Raw genomic sequence first — 19,874 nt, 5'->3', positions numbered from 1 at the left:
ATATGGGCCCCAGATCACATCAAATTGATGGTGTTTATAGTCAAAAATATGTATACCCCTTTCCCATATTAGGGAGCTATTCTTTTTCCTGATCCAGCTTTCTGGCCCTTTTTCCAGCCATGCCATAATCTCCCCAGATAATAACTTGAATCCACTGGAATATCAGGTTTCAGGCTCAGGGGCAAAACAAAAAGAAAGAAAAAAAATTGTATAGCCACTGGCCCTTTGGAATTTAAGTAAAATGAGCCTACTAGCTATCTACAAAGGGAGGAACCCCAACTCTTCATCTGCACTATTCCAGACCTTAGGTCCATAATTGGTCAACAATTTGTTCAGCTTTGTATGTTAATTCTCTTTTCAACCACCAGGTTCCAGATGCTAGCATGATGCAGACCAGACTTCCCTGAACAGAGGACTCCCACCAATGTGTCCTGGAGCTATGCTTCCCCAGAGCCTTTCCCCAATAGGGAAAGAGAGAGACAGGCTTGGCGTATGGATCGACCTGTCAATGTCCATGTTCAGTGGGGAAACATTTACAGAAACCAGGCCTTCAACCTTCTGCATCCCACAATGACCTTGGTTCCATACACTCAGAGGATTCAAGAATAGAAAAACTATCAGAGGAGTGGATGGGACACAGAGATCTGATGGCGGGAATTTTGCGAAATTGTACCCCTCTTACCCTATGGTTTTGTCAATGTTTCCTTTTTACAAATAAAATAAATAAATTTAAAAAAAGAACATCTAAGTTTAGAAAGATAAAAATTTCCAGAAAGTTTAAGGAATTGCTAAGGACATTTTCCTCTGATAATTCAAACTCTAGGAAACCCAAATGAGTCTTACCTCCCCAGATAAGTAAACATGTAATTGATGACTAATAGTTTGGAATTTCATATCGAGTTATTTCTGCACTCCACTCAAAATGGTCATCTCACCCACTAACCCAAACATACCTGTGGATCCTTCATATTTATTTAAAGTCATACCCGACCATGACATTAAACCCAACTCTTTTTTTTAATATTTTATTTTTAATTTTCTCTTTTGTTGTCCTTGTTGTTTTTCATTGTTGTTGTAGTTATTATTGCTATTAATGTTGTCGTTGTTAGATAGGACAGAGAGAAATAGAGAGAGGAGGGGAAGACAGGGTAGGGGGGAGAAAGATAGTCACGTGCAGACCTGCTTCACCCCCTGTGAAGCCACCCCCCTGCAGATGGTGAGCCTGGGGCTGGAACCAGGATCCTTCCAGTCCTTGTGCTTTGTGCCACGTGCACTTAACCTGCTGCACTACTGCCTGACTTCCTACACCAAACTCTTAAACAAGAATGTGATGCACAGATAAGGGGGGAAATCAAAATAGAGAGCACACACTGTTCTCTGTTACAAGGTCAATTTTAAAAGTGTGGACTTCAACTAGAACTTCCTTTCCTCCCTGTCTAGGAACCTAAAGAGCCCAATCAGTATAAAGAAGTAATGTTGATTTATAATGTTTACATGCTCTTTCCCTAGCACCTGTGATCTCTGACTGCACCAAGGCTAAAACATAAACATTTTTGCTAGCTCAATCGGCCTGTGTAGTCTTGACTGTGCTCATCATGCTAAAATAATCTCATCTTTCTCTCTCCATCACTCACAAAGATTGAGACACCTGGGCAAAGGGTTCAGATGTGCCAAACTCTCTTTCATTTAAACACACGCAAAAGTACAGCTCCAAGTGTTCAATATACTCATCCCTTGAACCTCACGTGACTGAATCTCATCTTTATGTTCATTTTGCATGCTCTGAAAACTGTTTCCCTTGGCTTTCTGAATCAGAAAAGACCTCTTTTCTCTTTCATGACACCCAGATTCTAACCTTCCTAGTTCAGAAAGGATTTAACTTATGTCATATGTCATTTTACTTGTTAATTATAAGACTTCCAGAATAGATCGTGAGTCCCATGAGGTTAATGAGCTCCTCTGCCCTGTTTAAGACTTTATCACAAAGCCTGGGTATATAAGATAACTCAAAAGTGTCTTATAAACTATGTGAGTTAAGTTAATAAAATCACAAATAATTATTTGTTTACATTCAGAATATAATTTAAATTTTGTCATTAATTGTTAAAGGGTTGTTTTACAAAGTAGTTATTTCATGTGTGCAGTTCTGTATCTCTCAACATTTATACTTGTATGTGTATATATATATATATATATATATATATATATATATATTTCTATTTGACATATATATGTCAAATAGAAAAACAGAAAGGCAGAGGGAGAGAGTGAAAGAAACTGCAGTGCCAGAGCTTCATTCAGTGTGATGGGGACCAAACTTGAACTTGGGTAACATACACAACAAAACATTGCCTTCTTCAAGTGAGCCATAGTCACTGGTTTATATATACAACTCTGACACATGTAATTTTAAGATTCATTATTTTGGGGGTAGCATAGGAGGACAAAAAGTACAAGAACCGACATAATGATCCTGGTTCAAGCCCCTGGCTCCCCAACTGCAGGGAGTCACTTCACAAGCAGTGAAGAAGTTCTGCAGCTGTCTGTCTTTCTCTCCCCCCTCTGTCTCTGCCTCCCTCCATTTTCACTGTCCTATCCAACAACATCAATGGCAACAAGAACAATAACAACAAGGGCATCAAAAATGGGTAAAAAATGTCCTCCAGGAGCAGTGGGTTTGTGGTGCAGGCATTGAGCCCCAGCGATAACCCTGGAGTAAAAAAAAAAAAAAAAAAGATTCATCATTTTACATTATTTTATTTACTATTTCCATGCTACTAACATAACATTTATGAATAAAATCACACATACACAACTGGGAGCCTGTTTCAGTTATAAACAGATGCATAATCACAGAGTCATACACAAGCACTTAAAGTCAATATTGTGTTATATGTATCTTTCATGAGCTTGTTTCCACATCTATATAAATCAGACTATATTATTTATGAAATCAGTAGCTATAAAAATAAAAATATTTTGTGATAAAGTGAATACTAAGTTAATAAAATTAATATAGCCTTCATTGACCTAGGAACTATGCCCAATATTGATTCCATAGCGGTGTCTACTTTTGTCCACGATCATCATGTTGACTTTCTGCTGGGCAAAGCAACTGTCATTTTGAATCAAGATCACAACCTTGGCAGAAGAGTTGAGGGTGAGGGTTTTTAATACAGTATTTTTCCAGAACTGATACCTTATATATACACAATTTCACTATACCTTGTTTGATATATATTTTGTCATGTATTGAAAGAGAGAGTAAGGGAAAGAGAGGAGAGAGAGAGAGACTGAGATCATAGCAGTGGAGCTTCCTTGTGCCTTTTTACTCCATGTAGTGTCATGACTGGAAACTGGGTCTCAATCATGACGAGGTACCCACCCTAACTAATGAACTACTTTGCTGTCCCTTGATACATATTATTGTTGTATTGTTCCTTTGCTTAAAAAAATTGAAAAAAAAAAAAAAGAGAGATTAACTCAAGACCAGACTCCATAAACCTAATACTGGCTTGGATATAACAAGTGACATTCAAGATTTTAGCAACCAAGAGAAAGTCTAAGCTTGTCACACAAAGAAGGAAATACAAAGACTGGAAAAGGACAAGAGACTGGCTCTCTTAACGATGTGGATTTTGACTAATACCAGACCACCTCATCACCTGAGGTCCTACTCAGGTAATCCTTGGATTATATCATAGATACTCTGGGCCTAGTCCTCTAATAGATCCCTCTCTTTACAATCACTGGTTACCCCCAAAAGGAAAGTCAAAATCAGCACTTTTATAGGCCTCTCCAGAACTTTGCCCTACTATAAACTCGAAATGGTAGGGACTGCCCCACTCTCTGAAGGGAGTCTAGGTTATCCTCCTCTGTCATTCAAGGAAACTGATTCTGAAATGTGTGCAGCCTAGAATGTTTGCAGCTATGATGATGGACTCTCATCTCAGATTAACAGGAACTCAAAGTGTATATGGGCTCCTGTGTTAAATATAAATATATATGGGAACCAGGTCAAATCAATGTGGTAAACATTCAATTATATTCATATATTGGCTTCCAAGTGTGATAGATACTCGCTGTTTCAACCCAGCTTTCAAGTTCTATGATCAATCCATCATCCTTCCAGACAACATTTCTAGTCTATCTGAATGTTACCTATCAAGCTTAAGCAAACATTACAAAGTTCTGGGTCCCTAGGATATAACTAGAATATATTTCCTTGCTTCTTTCCACTCTAAGAGCCCTATTTTCATCTGTTCTATTCCTGCTTTTTGGTTCCTGTTTATTAAATATTTTGTCTTGATTTATACCTTACTGCATTTCAGCCACCAAGTTGCAGATGCTACTATGATTCCATCCTGAAGTCCCTGGGAAGAAGACCTCACCAATGTGTCTTGGAACATCACCTTTCCAGAGCCCTAACACAACAGGGAGAGACAAAAACAGTTTGGTGGTATGGATTGACTTGGCAATATCCATGTCCATTGGAGAAGCAGTTACAGACTATAGAATTCCTTTCTTTTGTACACACAAAAAAGCATTTTGATCCATACTCCCAGAAGGGGAGAAATTTTAAGAGAAGATAACCAGAGGACTCTGAGAGGGAAGAAGAAAAAGGGAGGACATTAGGAGTAGTGAAAGATGTAGGTATGACTTAAAAAGGAGCTGAAGGCAGGGCCATATAAGTGAATAAAAATGGGTCAAAATTATATATATATATATATATGTATATATATATATATACATATATATATATATATATATTCAACCCATATCTATAACCTTGAGAGAACTATGCCAGTTTATGTTGGAGTGGCCTTGGGACACAGAACTCTGGTGAGTGAGGAACTATACCCCTATTATCTTATAATTTTGTAAATCACTAATACATTAAAAAAATAAAATAAAATAAGGTTATTATCTTCAGTTCATAAATATGTGTCTTTCAAGGAGACGGGGCTATTAAATTTGTATCTCATCTCCATCTAGTCAAAAGTTTCTGTGATGTAAAATTGTATTAGCAGGGAAAAAAAAGTCCACAGCATGACATGACATTCAAAATTATATTCTTCTTAGCCTGACTTTGTAGTTTATTTCTAAATCAAGCCTCAGTTCATTTTAAAAGGAAAAACAGTCAAGGGGAGAAATTCTCAAAATAAATGTGAATGTTGTCTCATTTTATCCTCTGGCTTCCTAAAGCAGAGGTCAGGCTTTTTACTAAACTACTCATCATCAAGAAGTTCTTGATGCTAAAGTATTTTATGAAAGTCCCTGGGTCATAGTTCTGTATAATATGTCATTTTCATAACCTTTCTTAGCTTTTGCCAATGTAGTTATTTTTTATTTACCTTTGAATTTCTTTTATTTTATGGGAGAGAATTGTGTATGTGTAATATTGCATAATAATAATAGATAAAAATTATGAAGCATAATTTAAGATAGTAGAGGTGTCCTTTATAAAGAAAGATGTATGTGCATGTTTATTCTGTCTGCTGATGGGGATAAATGAACACCACGAATTCCTCCTCAGCATTCTCCATCTTTTCCTATGCATGGTTGAGAGAGAAAAGCACAAGAGTTTCAATCACAACTATGTTATATTCAGAACCATGTTCTAAACAGGCAATTCTGCAGCATTTTAAAGATATAATCCATGTTTAAAATTTTCAAGACCTTTTAAGTTGGTTGCATCAGTATCTATAATTACAGTTGCTCATATGGAATCAAAGAAAGAGTAGTTTCTGTGCCCATTACTATACACTCATCTGAATAGTTCTACAAGGCAGCATACTTCCTTAGTTATAGTATGTTCTTATGTTTCTTAGTGACATGTAACCCAGAACATCTGACATAATTCTTATAGTTTAAAGAGTCTATTGATTTAAAAACTTATGTTTAGTTTGTGTTATTTGTTTTAATTTTATTAGTGGCAATATTATATACAAGTTATAAGCTAACAGGGGTATAATTCTGCACCATTCCTGCCACCAGAGTTCTGTATCCTCCTTCCTTCCATTGGAAGCAACAATAGTTCTCTCAAGGTAACAGATAAGGGTTGACTATTATTTATATAACTATCTGTCTATATTTATATATATATGCCTGTTTTTTTCTCTGTTCCCATCTTTTCTTCCTTATAATTCCCCTTCTCCTTCTCCTCTTCCTCCTTCTTGTCCTCCTCCTCTTCGTCCTCCTCCTCCTCTCTCCTCCTCCTTCTTCTTTTTTGCTCTTCTCTCTCTGGGTCCTAATGGGAATATGGACCAAAATTCTTTATGGGGTGCGTAAGGTGGGAAATATGACTTATGTAATTACTTCTTCACCGGGCACAGGTGTTGGCAGGTTGACTTCACCAATGTATCCTGGCATCTCACCTCTCCAGAGTCCTACCCAACTAAAGAAATATAGAAATAGTCTGGGGATATGGATTGACCTGCCAGCACCTGTGTCCAGTGAAGAAGCAACTACATAAGGCATATCTTTCACCTTATGCACCCCATCAACCTGACCCAGGGCCCATATCTATTTATATTGAGCACAGGAGTCTGTGTAACCTTTGAATCCCTGTAGGTCTGAGCTCTCACTTTATCATCACAGCTGGAAACATTCTAGGCTGTACTCATTTCTGGACCAGTGTTCTTTAAATTCCAGGGTAGGATGGCCCAGCCTTCCTTCAGAGAGAAAGTAGGCAGTCCCTACTTTATCAGTAAGTAGAAGTTCATGAGAGGGATTATTATGATGTTCCTGATGGAAGTGACCAGTGATGGTGGAGAGAGGGATCTATCAATGTTAAAAAACAAACAAACAAAAAAAACTTATGTTTCCAGTCATCTTTCATTTGTGGTACCCAAGAAGGCAGATTAATTACCAGGAATTCATGGGGCACACATCCAGAGCAAGGACACAAAAGATAACATCAACCATACAATGAACATTAACAAGAGATCCACTCCAAGAGATGAGAATTCTAATTACAAAGATAAATGAATAAATAAAAAGGAAATCAATGGACAGCCTAATACCAGAGATGATATAGGCATACTTAAAAGTTAGGAGCAGAAGTAGAAAACCAATATCCAAAGACAATTCAATAAAAGCAGGTAAATAAAAGTGATTGCTGAAGTATCTTGATTCTATATTTAGACTTGTAATAATTCTTCACTGAGACAATATGGACTTCTTATTTGGGAAGACTTAAAATCTGAAGTGAGCCATTAACCTCTGGACAAATATGGCAAATCTTGACATTGATGTTTGTACATTAAACTCTAGGTAAACTTTACTTCACTCTTGAGGTAATACTGCAACCCTGGTTTCTAGAAATATAGCTCAGTTTTCTGATTTATACTCAGATTCCCAAATGATACAAGGCTTCCTTTCTGAGGTTCTGATTTGTAATTGAAAGGGGGTATATGGGTAGCATATGATTTTGTTTGTGTCCTGGTATTTGGCCTAGTCTAGTTTCAAAGTTTTTATAATTTAGTTGCAACATTCAAATACCAGAAATGTACATAAATTTAAATAAATATTATATAAATGTCTTGACAAATGTCTATGATCTTAAAGTGCTATCTTATTTCCCACACACAAAAAATAAATAAATAAAAATAAAAAGCTTAACTATTTAAGCTATTTATAAAAAGCTATACTGATTTCTCACTGGTCCCTTCATACTCTATACAAGTATCCTTGTCACATTTTCCACAGCAACTGTCCAGCATCATCCATTGTCCCTAAGGACCTTTGATATATTGATCTCTCTTTTAGAAATATACTTTCTCTCCAGCTTCTTTACACATAGACCTCCTGGTATCACAATGCAGTCACTCACCTGGATTTGAATACTGTTTGCAATAAGCAGATGGCTGCTGCACTATTCCACCTAATAGACCAGAAATTGCTTTGATGTGATAAAACCTCTGTAAGGTGCATTTTTGCTTACACAACAAACCTGTCTTCCTAGCATCCTTAGATAGTGGACCATTCTTCTGTGTCTCATCTAGTCATTGATGTCTCTAAATGTTCTGCTTATCTTTGGTCATCCACTTTTATTATCATTTCCACTGGCTAGTGCAAGGTCTTATCATGCTCAAAATGTCTTTCTGTACTGTCTTTCTACCCATGGTTTCAGAAGGTTTCTCTGTGATTCAAGCAAGGTGTAATTCAGAGTAAGGAGTTGTGATGTCCATTTCATTAATCCGAGGTTTAACAACCTCTGACCTATAGATAAGCAATCCTTTCCTACATTTATCTTCCTCAACTCTACTCTTTTTAAATCTGGACATAAAACCATCAATGCAGAGAAGCCATTCCTTTGTCAAGAGGAATTATCTTTTAAGTTTTAAAAAGCTGTTCTTTTTCATTGAAATTCTAAGTATAGGCTTTAATATACAACAAGTACTATTAACTGTCTAGTATAAATAAAGTACAATTTAAGGTAAATTCATAATTTGTGTCTTATTCATCATTCACAACTCTCCACCTTAATCTTTTCTGGCATGTCAGCTTTCTGGCGGGGTGATATCCAGGAGAAAGGTAACGGACCAGTTCTTTCTTGCTCGCGCAAGGAAGGACACGAAGTAAAGACACCGGGGAGACTGCAGCATGCTCAGATCTCAGATCTCGTTTCTTAGCAGGTGGGAAAAGGTTTAAATAGAAATCCAAACAAAGAACATATTTCAAACATGTCAGAAATTACATGTTTCTTAAAGGTCAGCTTGCCCCTATGGTAGGGGGCTGGTATGACAGGAATTGATAGATACAAGACAGTTATTCTCCATGACGCAATCAACTTAATTATCCAAAGGTATCTGAGAGAAGCATAGGGGTTAAACCAGTAGGGTGAAACAGAGAGAAGATATATATCAAAAGGCCATATAGTTTGGAATTTCTCTTGTCTGGGGTCTGAGGTGTATGATGGAGTGTATGATAAGGTGTGTTCTCCTCTGTGATCAGAAGCTGAGGTGAACTTTGAGTAAGTGAATCTTAAAATAGGCAGCCATGTGGCCTGCAGTTAATGGAGAGAGGTACTGAGGTTTCTGTGAGCTTGAAAGTCAAGAAGGGAAGCACTTAGTCTGAGAGACGGTTTCTCCCCTTTGCTCAACTCGGTTGAGAGAGACTCACAAGAGGGTATCTTCTCAGACCTCCATCCAAGGATGGGAGGAGTTCTCCCTAAGCTCTATCAAGCTTACACATAGCCCCAACACCAGCACTTATTGTAATACTTTCTTGGTTGATGGTGAATTCTTACATTTCACATTAGTGGTTCAGCAAATACTTATCTCAACAATGATGATTGTCCACAGAGTTACCTATTTACATATCTGTATCTAGATGACATTGTTTCAAAGAGGCTGCATCAACAACTTAAGGGCTCTTTCTATCCCTTTTTCAGGTGGAACTCACGAGTCCCCAAATTCTAGAGTTAGTGACTACCAATAACTCACAGTTACATCACTGGTTGTTCTTTCCACAGCTGTTATCTCTTCAGTTTCTGGCACAAGGAAATATAAGTTGATTTTAAAGACAGAGTTGAACAGACTAAGAACTGATATAGTGCATAGAGCATCAAAATTATGAACATGGTAATCTTACATTTGATTGTTGACACTGCACATTGTATATGCTTATGTAATGCTCTGCTTCTATTTCTCAGTATCTCTTTCTTATACACAAATAAGCGATAAAAAAAAATGTTAGAAAAAAATAATAAAGAGTGGAAGAGACCCATTGAAGGTGTCACACCATACACAGAAACATAATATACACCTGAAAACATTGACTACTGTTTCATTCTTCAATAGGTAAACTAAATCTTCTCAGTAGCCAATTGGAAGTTGGGATAATCTCAATGACCACCATTTATCATTTATTTAATATGGGAATTGTTCAATAGCTGCAGTCCTAGGTTTATTATATTAGTATAGAGGTCATGTTTTTTACTAGGGAAAAATAAAATTAAAAAAATAATAAAATATAAAAATAAAAAATAAAATAAAAATAATAAAAAATAAAATAAATAAAAACCTGGTAAGACTATGGGATATTGACTGAATTTTTAGTGCTGTTTGACATTTGATAAAACCAAGTTTCTCATGTCAAGAGAGTATTATGCAAGAAAAGCTATCGTAATATTTGGTATATAAATATGAATTGTTAACTTGAACCAAAGGAGGACTATGCTTGCCACTTTAGTCATGAAATGGCTATCCTTTTGAGGAAGTCATGAACTTTGACTAACAGATGCAGAGATACATTAGCCAAAATATAACATGGTTGTAATAATTAAAAATTTAGAACCCTCAAGGAGGAGTTCTGGGTTGTTCCACTAGGCAAGTTACCCAGTGCCACAAACATGCTCACTGATTTGGTTTTAAAAAAATGGTGTAAAGAGACCAAAGGAGACCACCTGGGACCACAACAAGACAGGACTGGAGTGACTTCAGAAACCCACCAAATCACCAGTGAGTGCAAACATGTGTGGCTTATGGACAGAGAGGAGCCTAGGGAGAGATTGGGTGGCTGGTAACAATGCGGCATTTTACCAGTTGAGACACCACCTCCAGTTTGTTTCATAAACAAAAAGATGGCTGGAGGGAGGAGAGGACTCCCCTGAGACTCACCAAATGCAACTATGAGTCCCCATTGCTACTACCCTCAGCATCTGGAGCAGCAGCAAGGAGGCCCTGTGCTGGCACAAGGGGACAGAGAACTAGCCAGGAAACTCAGGAGATCTATACATCGGTGGCCTAGCAGTGGGGCTGAGAAAATGGTGCAGAGAAATAAAGGTTGGGTAACAGCTGAAGTTTGAAGACGACTGTATCTTTGAGACTTGCAGTTGGGTCTACCACATCTTTTAAATTGCCCAGTGAAAGGTACAATCAGAAGCCTAAAGTTGTTCTCATATTCAGTGAACACAATATAGGAAATCACTATTTTGTAAAGCAGTCTGGAGAACTCTCAGAAGGTTAGAAGTAGACCTACACTATCACCCTGCAATTCCTTTCCTGGGGATATATCTTAAGCAAACAAACACACATCCAAAAAAAGAGATGTGTGTATACCTATGTTCATAGCAGCACAATTTGTAATAGCCAAAACCAAAAACAGATGAGTGGCTGAGAAAGCTGTGGTATATATACACAATAGAATACTACTCAGTTAGTAAAAATGGTGATTTCACTTTTTCACTTCATCTTGGATAGAACTTGAAGCAATCATGTTAAGTGAGGTGGCAGAAAGACAATGATGAGTATGGAGTGATCTCATTCATAGACAGAAGTTGAAAAAAAAAAAAGAAAAGAAAAAACACAAAGCAGAACTTGGACTGGAGTTGGTCTATTGCACCAAAATAAAAGGCTATGGGATGGGGAGAGGGTTCAGGTCCTGGAACATGATGGCGGAGGAGGACTTAGTTGGGATTGAATTGTTATGTGTAAATTTGAAAAACTAATATAGTTTACTGTTGATTATAAACCGTTAATCTCCCAATAAAGAAATTTTAAAATGAAAAAAAATAACCATTTAAATAAGTGTCAATATGCCCACCTTGGATTAGTTCTAAGAGAAAGCAAACCATCTCATAAATAGAATACATAAACTACCATAACAAAGGCTTAGGCTAGGTTGGCATTGCCCTGGTATGATGTGAAGTAGCAGGATGATAATCCTCTAGCGTGTCTGCAGCCTTATTCGTGTTTAAAATTTTTCAGTTTGGTGTCCAGGTTGTAGCACAATTGGTTGAGCACATATGTACAAGGACCCAGGTTCAACTCCCTCATCCCATCTACAGGAGGAAAACTTCACAAGCAGTGAAGCTGTGCTGCTGGTGTTTTCAGTCTTTCTTGCCTTCTATAGCCTTCTTTCCTCTAAATTTCTCTCTGTCCTATCAAATTAAGTAATTTTTAAAAATCTTGAAAAATTATAAAGCAACACAAACTGTTTAGTAATCAGGGACCTAAGTGTAAGAATATAGCAGGTGAGATTTGGGTCTCTATTTTGGAAAAAGCTACAATGTCTATTTTAAGTATATTTCAAGGGGCCCATGACTTTACTAATTTTAGCCTGAGCCTGACAACTAACATTCAGGTGGACTAAAGGTATTGTCTAGAGAGATGGCTTCGCCAATGTGCCCTGGAACCACACCTCTCCAGAGTCCTTCCCCACTAGGGAAAGATAGAAACAGCTGGGGGTATGGACCCATCTTCCAATGCTCATGTTCAGTGGAAAAGCAGTTACAGAAGACAGAGCTCCCACCTTCTACACCCCATGGTGTTCCTGGGTCCATGCACCAGAGGGACAAAGAATAAGAAAGCTTCCAATGGAGGGTATGGGGCACAGAATTCTGGGCTTGGGAATTGTGTGGAATTCTATCCCACTTATCCTAGGGGTTTGTCAATCATTATTAAATCAAACAATTTTTTTTTAAGTAAGCAAAGTAAGGAAATATTTGCTAGAAGCAAATACTTGATTTTTTCCCTTCATTCACTGTTCCCTGATCCAGCTTTCTAGTACATTTCCAACTATGAAGTCATCTCCCCAGACAATAACTTGAGTTCACCTGCATGGTAGCTGTCAGACTCAAGCAAAAACTAGTAAAGCCATGTGCCCCTTGGAATATATCTAAAATGGACCTACTAGCTTTTTCCAAAATAGAGACCCTAAATCTTCATCTGCAATAGACTTGCCTTTAGGTTCATGATTAGTTAACAATTTGTTACCTTTATATGTTTACTCTGTTTTTTAGCCACCATGTTCCAGATGCTACCATGATGCCAACCGGACTTCCCTGGGTAGAGGACCCCACCAATTTATCCTGGAGCCCTGCCACCCCAGAGCCTTGCCCCACTAGGGAAAGAGAGAGAGACAGACTGAGAGTATGGATCGACCTGCCCATGCTCATGTTCATCAGAGAAGCAATTACAGAAGCCAGACTTTCTACCTTTTGCACCCCATAATGATCTTGGCTCCATACTCCCAGAGGGATAAAGAATAGGGAAGCTATCAAGGGAGGGAAAGGGATACCGCATTCTGGTGGTGGGAACTGTGTGGAGTTGTACCACTCTTATTCTATGGCTCTGTCAGTCTTTCCTTTTTATAAATAAATAATAAAAATATTCAAGATAATTATTTTTACTAAAGTCACAAGTCATTAGGACCATTATAACTTTCAACACATCTCTATGCTAATTAAACTCAAATTACTTTTGACCAGTTGTTTAAAATACAAAGTTCCACATGGTCCTATTTGAGCAGGGCTGCACATATCTTGATTTTCCTATTTTAATTTCATGTGTTGAGCTTTATTTCATTTTATTTTTAAATTTTACATAGAGACAGAAAAAGAGTTGTGCAGAGAAAGGGCTTGGGAGACAGAAAGAGAAGAGAGAGACCACAGCACTGAAGCCTCCTGTAGTGTGGTAGGGCTTAGGCTTGATCCTGAGTGACAAGCAAAGCATAATAGAGCACTATCTAAGTGAGTAGAGCTAGTTCACTGGCCCAAGGCAGTTTTTTCATAATAAAAATAAACTCTAGAAAAAAAAAACTAACTAAAAAATTCCCAATTCAGTGTTTTAAAAGAACTAAAATAAATGGGTATATTCTAGTCTACAAATACCTGATCACTGGCTATTTCCAAATTATTTCCTCCTAAATATTTTTTTTCCTCTCAGTGAAATGATGAACTGGAGTTAGATTACTTCTAAGAGTTTTACCAGTGCTAGATTTCTATAGCTCTAATAAAATCACCAGGAAATTTCTCTAAGATGTGAATAATGAATATTATGCAGGCACACTCCGTTAGAGCAATTTTATAGTGACTTCTATATAGTAAATTAATTATGATGCATAATACAAAAGAATCAGCTTCTAAATCTTCTTTAGAGGCAACTTCTAAACCACATAATAAGATTACGTTGTTGCTAAAACACTTGTGACCTATAATTCTTACAAACATCTTTTTCTAAAAAACACTTTTCAAGTTTTCTCAGCCACAGTCGCTTGTGATTTACTCATTGTGCATTTTTCTCACATATATTTTTGGATACATTAAAGAGAGAAACAATCAATCCTATATTATGATGAGTGAAAAATGTCAACACATTTTACTCCTGTGGATTTCTAGTATCTGTGATACAAGAGCATGCTGATTTTTTGCCATCAAAATGACAGCTAGTTGGCAGTGAATGACATTACTGTCATGTCATTTAAAGGAGAAATAGTCCAATCTGTAAAAACGGGAGAAGAAAATGATGACCTCTAGATGCTCATTGTAAGGGAATCATTTTCTGTCCAAACCAACATGTATTTCAGATTGTCGATCCCAAAGCCGGGATTTCAGAGCTAGCTATAATTTAGCTTAATTTTACTACACAGTAGGCATAAAAAAAGAACTGGATATGAACTTTGCGTAGATTTATCAGATCATATAGACTATCCAGGCACCATGATCATAGAACCAGTAAGTATCTAGACACTCCCAAAATATTTAAACTCTTGGACTTTCTTTTTTAATTTTTATTTATGAAAAGGAAGCACTGACAAAAACCATAGGGTAAGAGGGGGTATAACTCCACACAATTCCTCCCACCAGAAGTCCATATCTCATCCCTTCCACTGATAGCTTTCCTATTCTTTATCCCTCTGGGAGTATGGACCCAGGGTCATTATGGGGTGCTGGAGGTGGAAGGTCTGGCTTCTATAATTGCTTCCCCGCTGAACATGGGTGTTGACCGGTTGACTCATAATCCCAGCCTGCCTCTCTCCTTTCTTAGTAGGGCAGGGTTCTGGAAAGGTGGGGCTCCAGGACACATTGGTGGGGTCCTTTGTCCAGGGAAGTTTGGGTGGCATCATCTTAGCATCTGGAACCTGGTGGCTGAAAAAAGAGTTAACATATAAAGTCAAACAAATTGTTGACTAATCATAAACCTAAGGCTGGAATGGTTTAGGAGAAGAGTTGGGAGGGGCTCCGTTTTGTAGATAGTTAGTGGGCCTGTTTTAGTTACATTCCAAAGAGCCTATGATTATACTAGTTTTTTGTTTGTTTGTGTTTATTTATTTATTTATTTTGAGCCTGGCATCTGATATGCAGGTGGTTCCAAGTTATTGTCTGGGGAGATGATCTCATGGCTGGAAAAAGGACTACAAAGCTGGAACAGGAAAGAGAGTAGCTCCCAGATATGGGAAAGGTGTGTTGTTGACTGTAAATCCCATTGATTTGATCTGATCTTGGGCCCATATTCAGCTTAGGATCCTATGTGAACTCTGCATCCCTGTAGATCTGACTTTTCCTTCTTTATAATATGAAAGGATAACTGCATTAGTATGGGATCTAAACCATTCTTTTCTAAATTATACTTATCTTTAGTTCCATTTCACAATGACATAGAATCAGAGCAAAGATTCATTGATTCTGCTTGTAACCATTACCTCAAATATACATGTATACTGCAGTATCCCTGGGTCTAAGCTATTCCCTGATACTCCTCTTCTTTACTGACTCATTGTCCTCTAGTCCTTTTGAAGGTTGTTCTCCTGGTGTATGCCCATAGACGAACTATCTACATGTGATATACAGTTTAGAAAGTTCACAGTCATTTCCTTCCACTTATTGAAAATCTTGATCCTTTGTCTCCATTATTTTTCTCTCCATTGGCTATTTCTATCCCATTTCACAGATATGGCAGAATGAAAATGGAAGATCAATTAGGCTAGATGGTGCACCTGGTTGAGGGCACATATCCTATTATACATAAGAACACATGTTCAGGATCTTGGTCCCCACCTGCATGGGAGAAAATTCACAAATGGTGAAGAAATACTGCAGGGGACTCTCATTCTCTCCCTTTCTATGCCCAATTACCTCTATCTTTGTCTCTCTCCCTCTCACTCTCTCTCTCTTTCCTGTCTTATCAAATAAAGAAAAAATCCCACCAGAAGTGGTGGATTTCTCAGACAGGTACTGAGCCTAGCAATAATCCTTTTGGCAGTAAAAACAAAACAACAACTATAATAATAATAACAGGAAACTCATACATAATTTGGGTTCTAAGTTCTTTCCCTATAGTAAAAATAAAAACTACTGGGGGCTTTTGTCAGGTCTTGTAAAATCAGTAGGTTTATTAGGTGCATAGAGACTGGTCACGGGGTTCAGGCACCACAGAACAAGGATCCGGGTTCAAACCCCCACTCCCCATTTGCAGAAGGGTTGTTTTGCAAGAGGTGAAGCAGGTCTGCAGGTGTCTATCTGTCTCTCTCCCTTTCTATCTCCCCTCCTCTCTCAGTTTCTCTCTGTCCTATCCAATAAAATGAGAAAAAGCCACCAGGAACAGTGAATCTGTGGTGCAGGCACGGAACCCACAGAGTTAACCCTGGGGAAAAAAAAAAAAGACAGTGGTAAGTAACTCTCATGCTTGAAGCTCCAAATTCCCAGATTCAATCACCCACACCAGAGCTGAGCTGTGCTGGGGTGTGGGGGGTTGCTATTATTGTGTAGTTATCTTTTAGTTGTACCCAACTTTACAACTTGTAGACTTTGAGAAAGTTATAGCAACCTTTATAAAGAGGTTGAATAATAGAAAATAAGTTAAAGACAGTAGGAGCAGAGAGTGAGGAAGAGTAAATTCATATGCAAGAAGAATGACTTCTAACAACCTTAAGTTTTTAGCAAGTCAACCTAATGTGTAGAGCACTTTAATATCCCAAAATCACATGAGTCAGTTTTATGAAATGAGTCTATCTCTTTCTCTCCAGACAATCCCTACAAACTCTATTGACCTATCTTGGGGAGATCCCTGGCTAATGCTTAATGGCACACAGCACACTAAGACTTGACAGTGAGAGCCCATTTTTGTTGAGTCACTAGGCTTCATATGGGGAGCTTAGTAGGTTTCAGGGTTGTGCTGGTGTTGTAACTGTGGGTTCTGATCATCTCAAACTGACAGCTGATGAAATACAGTGAATAAACTCAATCTGAGACCCAATAAAAAGAAGGATAGACACACAAAGAAAGAAGAGAATGATAAGAAGTGAGTGTGGAGCTGCATTGTTGAGTAAAGCAAAGCTCACTGTAATAATAATAAGACTAATAATAATTAATAATAATAAGAATAGAATAATATAGTCCAGGAAGTAACTTAACAGGTAAAACACAGGACTGGGTGGCATGAGGTCTCAGATTCAGCTTCTAGACAACATATACTCTGTGTTGTTTCTCCATGATCGTGTGTGTGTGTGTGTGTGTGTGTGTGTGTGTGTGTGTGTGTGTGTGTGTGTGTGAATTCAGACGGATCTGAAGATGCAATGATCAAAAGTATAGTACTAGAGGTGTCTAGGATTATTGGGGGAAAATCCTTACAATAGGGGAATTGATGTGGCCATATTTATATATTTCATCAAACTTTCAATCACCTTTTATTTTACACAGCACCAGATTTTCCAAAACACTAATTACTTTAAAAATTAAAGAAAGAGGTATAAATTGCATTTTGCAATCCATTGTCACATCTTGTCTACTGGTTTCCAATAATAGCTCATTAAAAATTGCATTACAGTCTGTGATCTGCTAATTTCAGTGTCAAGTTTATATGTGTATTTTATCTATATAAAATTCCATTTCTGCAACTGCAAGAAAAGAATAAAAATTTAATTAAAGTCCATAAAGTTTTGAATATCTTTAGACATATTATCTTAGACTGTTTAAAGAAATAACAAGACAATTAGTTTTGGATTCTGGGTTTAAGGACCTATGAAAATACTAGTAGCATACAAAAAAAAAGAGATGATTTTCTCAGAGGGAATGTTGCTCAATATTTAAAATAAAGAAACTACTAAATTATCATTCAATTAAGATTGCTTTCTATTGAACTGTATACACAGCATCACCTTGAGATAAATGTTTCTTTTTTCAGAAAATAGGAATAAATTTTAAATTATTAAATATATATATATCAGTACTGCAGAACTTCGTAAGTGTACTTACATGTTATATGATAGCTAAATGTTTATATTGAAATCTTTTACCTGAAATTTCATTAGCAAAAATTGCTGCTGTGTCTATAGAAATGTTGTGAGGATAAAATGAGATTATGGAAGTGAAAAAATTATGTGAATTGTAAAGTCTGCATGATGGAAATGGGATAAAAGAGGCAAAAGATAATCTTGAAAGATAAATGCATCCCAGTAAGCATTTTAACCAAGACATTAGCAGTAAATTTACAGGATAAAAATGGTACAATGTTCTTTGTCACATGTATAAAGAGAAAACAGGGGGAATGAGTGTGTTACTCATATCTTCTGAAGGTGAGAACAGCACAACTATACTGAAGAATGTTTGATAATAAATAGACTTTGATTTTTCTAATTTGTATACAGAAGTCCCATTTCTGGGTAAACTTATGTTCACTGGTCCCTGTGTAGAGGTGATTATACCTCTGTAGAAAGTTATATAAAACTTTTGTTGTGTGGCATTATTGATAAATATGTAAAAGTGCAGAAACAACATGAAAGACTTGCATAAATAGACATGGCTAAATAAGCTGTGTATATGTGGTGTGTGTGTGTGTGTGTGTGTGTGTGTGTGTGTGTGTGTGTGCATGCAGAAATTGGGGCTTAGTGTCTGTACTACGAATCCACTCTCCTTTTTTTTTTTTTTTTTTAATATAGACAGAGATAATGGTCAGCCCTGTCTAGTCCCTGATCGGAGAGGGAATGCTTTCAGCTTCTGTCCATTGAGAATGATATTGGCTCTAGGTTTGCTACACTCTCTTGAGGAATTTCCCACCTATTGCCATCTTTTGTAGTGTTTTGAGCATGAATGGTGTTGGATTTTGTCAAAAGTTTCCTCTGAATCTATTGAGATAATCATGTGGTTTTCAGTTTTGCTTTTATTGATATGGTGAATGACATTGATTGACCTCTAGAGTGGGGCTCACTTTCCTGCATGCAGGCATGGGATGTCAACCCTTCAGCTTCATTCATAGAGAAATCTTTTCATAGGATTCACTAATTCCATTCCAGGTGGTTCACTTCCCAACAAAGTCTCAAAACCTAGATATAGACCAAGTCCCATGAGATAGGGCATATGTTCACATGTATCCACAAATTAGGGCAAAATATATACCTGAAAGCAAAAGTACACAATAGTTTACAGTGAGTCAGTATGAAGTTCATAATGAAATAGTGTCTACTTAGACTTAGATACAATCCTTACTTATTTCCTATTATACTTCCCTTACTCACTCTCAAGCTATCCTTATCAAATCAAGGGCTACAACAGCTGAATAAGGGCAAGAAAGAGACTGGAATACAAAAATGATTACTCTTTAGTCACTATCAGGCCGCCCCATCAGCTAGAGCCCTAGTCGGGGAGTTCTGAGATTGCCAAACAGTCATGATGGGCCTAGACCTTGAATAAATCCCTCTCTCCACTGTTAACAGTCATCTATATCAGAAACAACAAAACAGACCCCTTTGTGGATCCCCATAGGACCTTGCCCTCAACTTGGATCAACAATGGTAGAGAATCTTCCATCCTCTGAAGGGAGGCTGGCCAACATACTCTATGCTATACCTGAGAAAGATGGGTCCTGATATTGGGGCAGCTTGGAATGTTCCTACTGATGACCACAGAATGTGAGGTCAGATCTATAGGGATGCAGAGGTCATATAGGCTTCTAAGCAGAATATGGGCCCCAGATCACATCCAATCAATGGGGTATACAATCAGTAATATTTATACACCTTTCCCATATTAGGGAGCTACTCTCTTCCCTGACCCAGCTTTTTGGTCCTTTTCCCAGCCATGCCATTATTTCCCCAGACAATAACTAGGATCCAACTGCATATCAGATGTCAGGCTAAGGGAAAAACTAATA

Source organism: Erinaceus europaeus, chromosome 3 (genome assembly GCF_950295315.1).
Source record: "Erinaceus europaeus chromosome 3, mEriEur2.1, whole genome shotgun sequence".
In the NCBI taxonomy this organism is placed as follows: Eukaryota; Metazoa; Chordata; class Mammalia; order Eulipotyphla; family Erinaceidae; genus Erinaceus; species Erinaceus europaeus.
The sequence above is the reverse complement of the archived record's forward strand: the minus strand, read 5'-3'. Positions refer to the sequence as shown.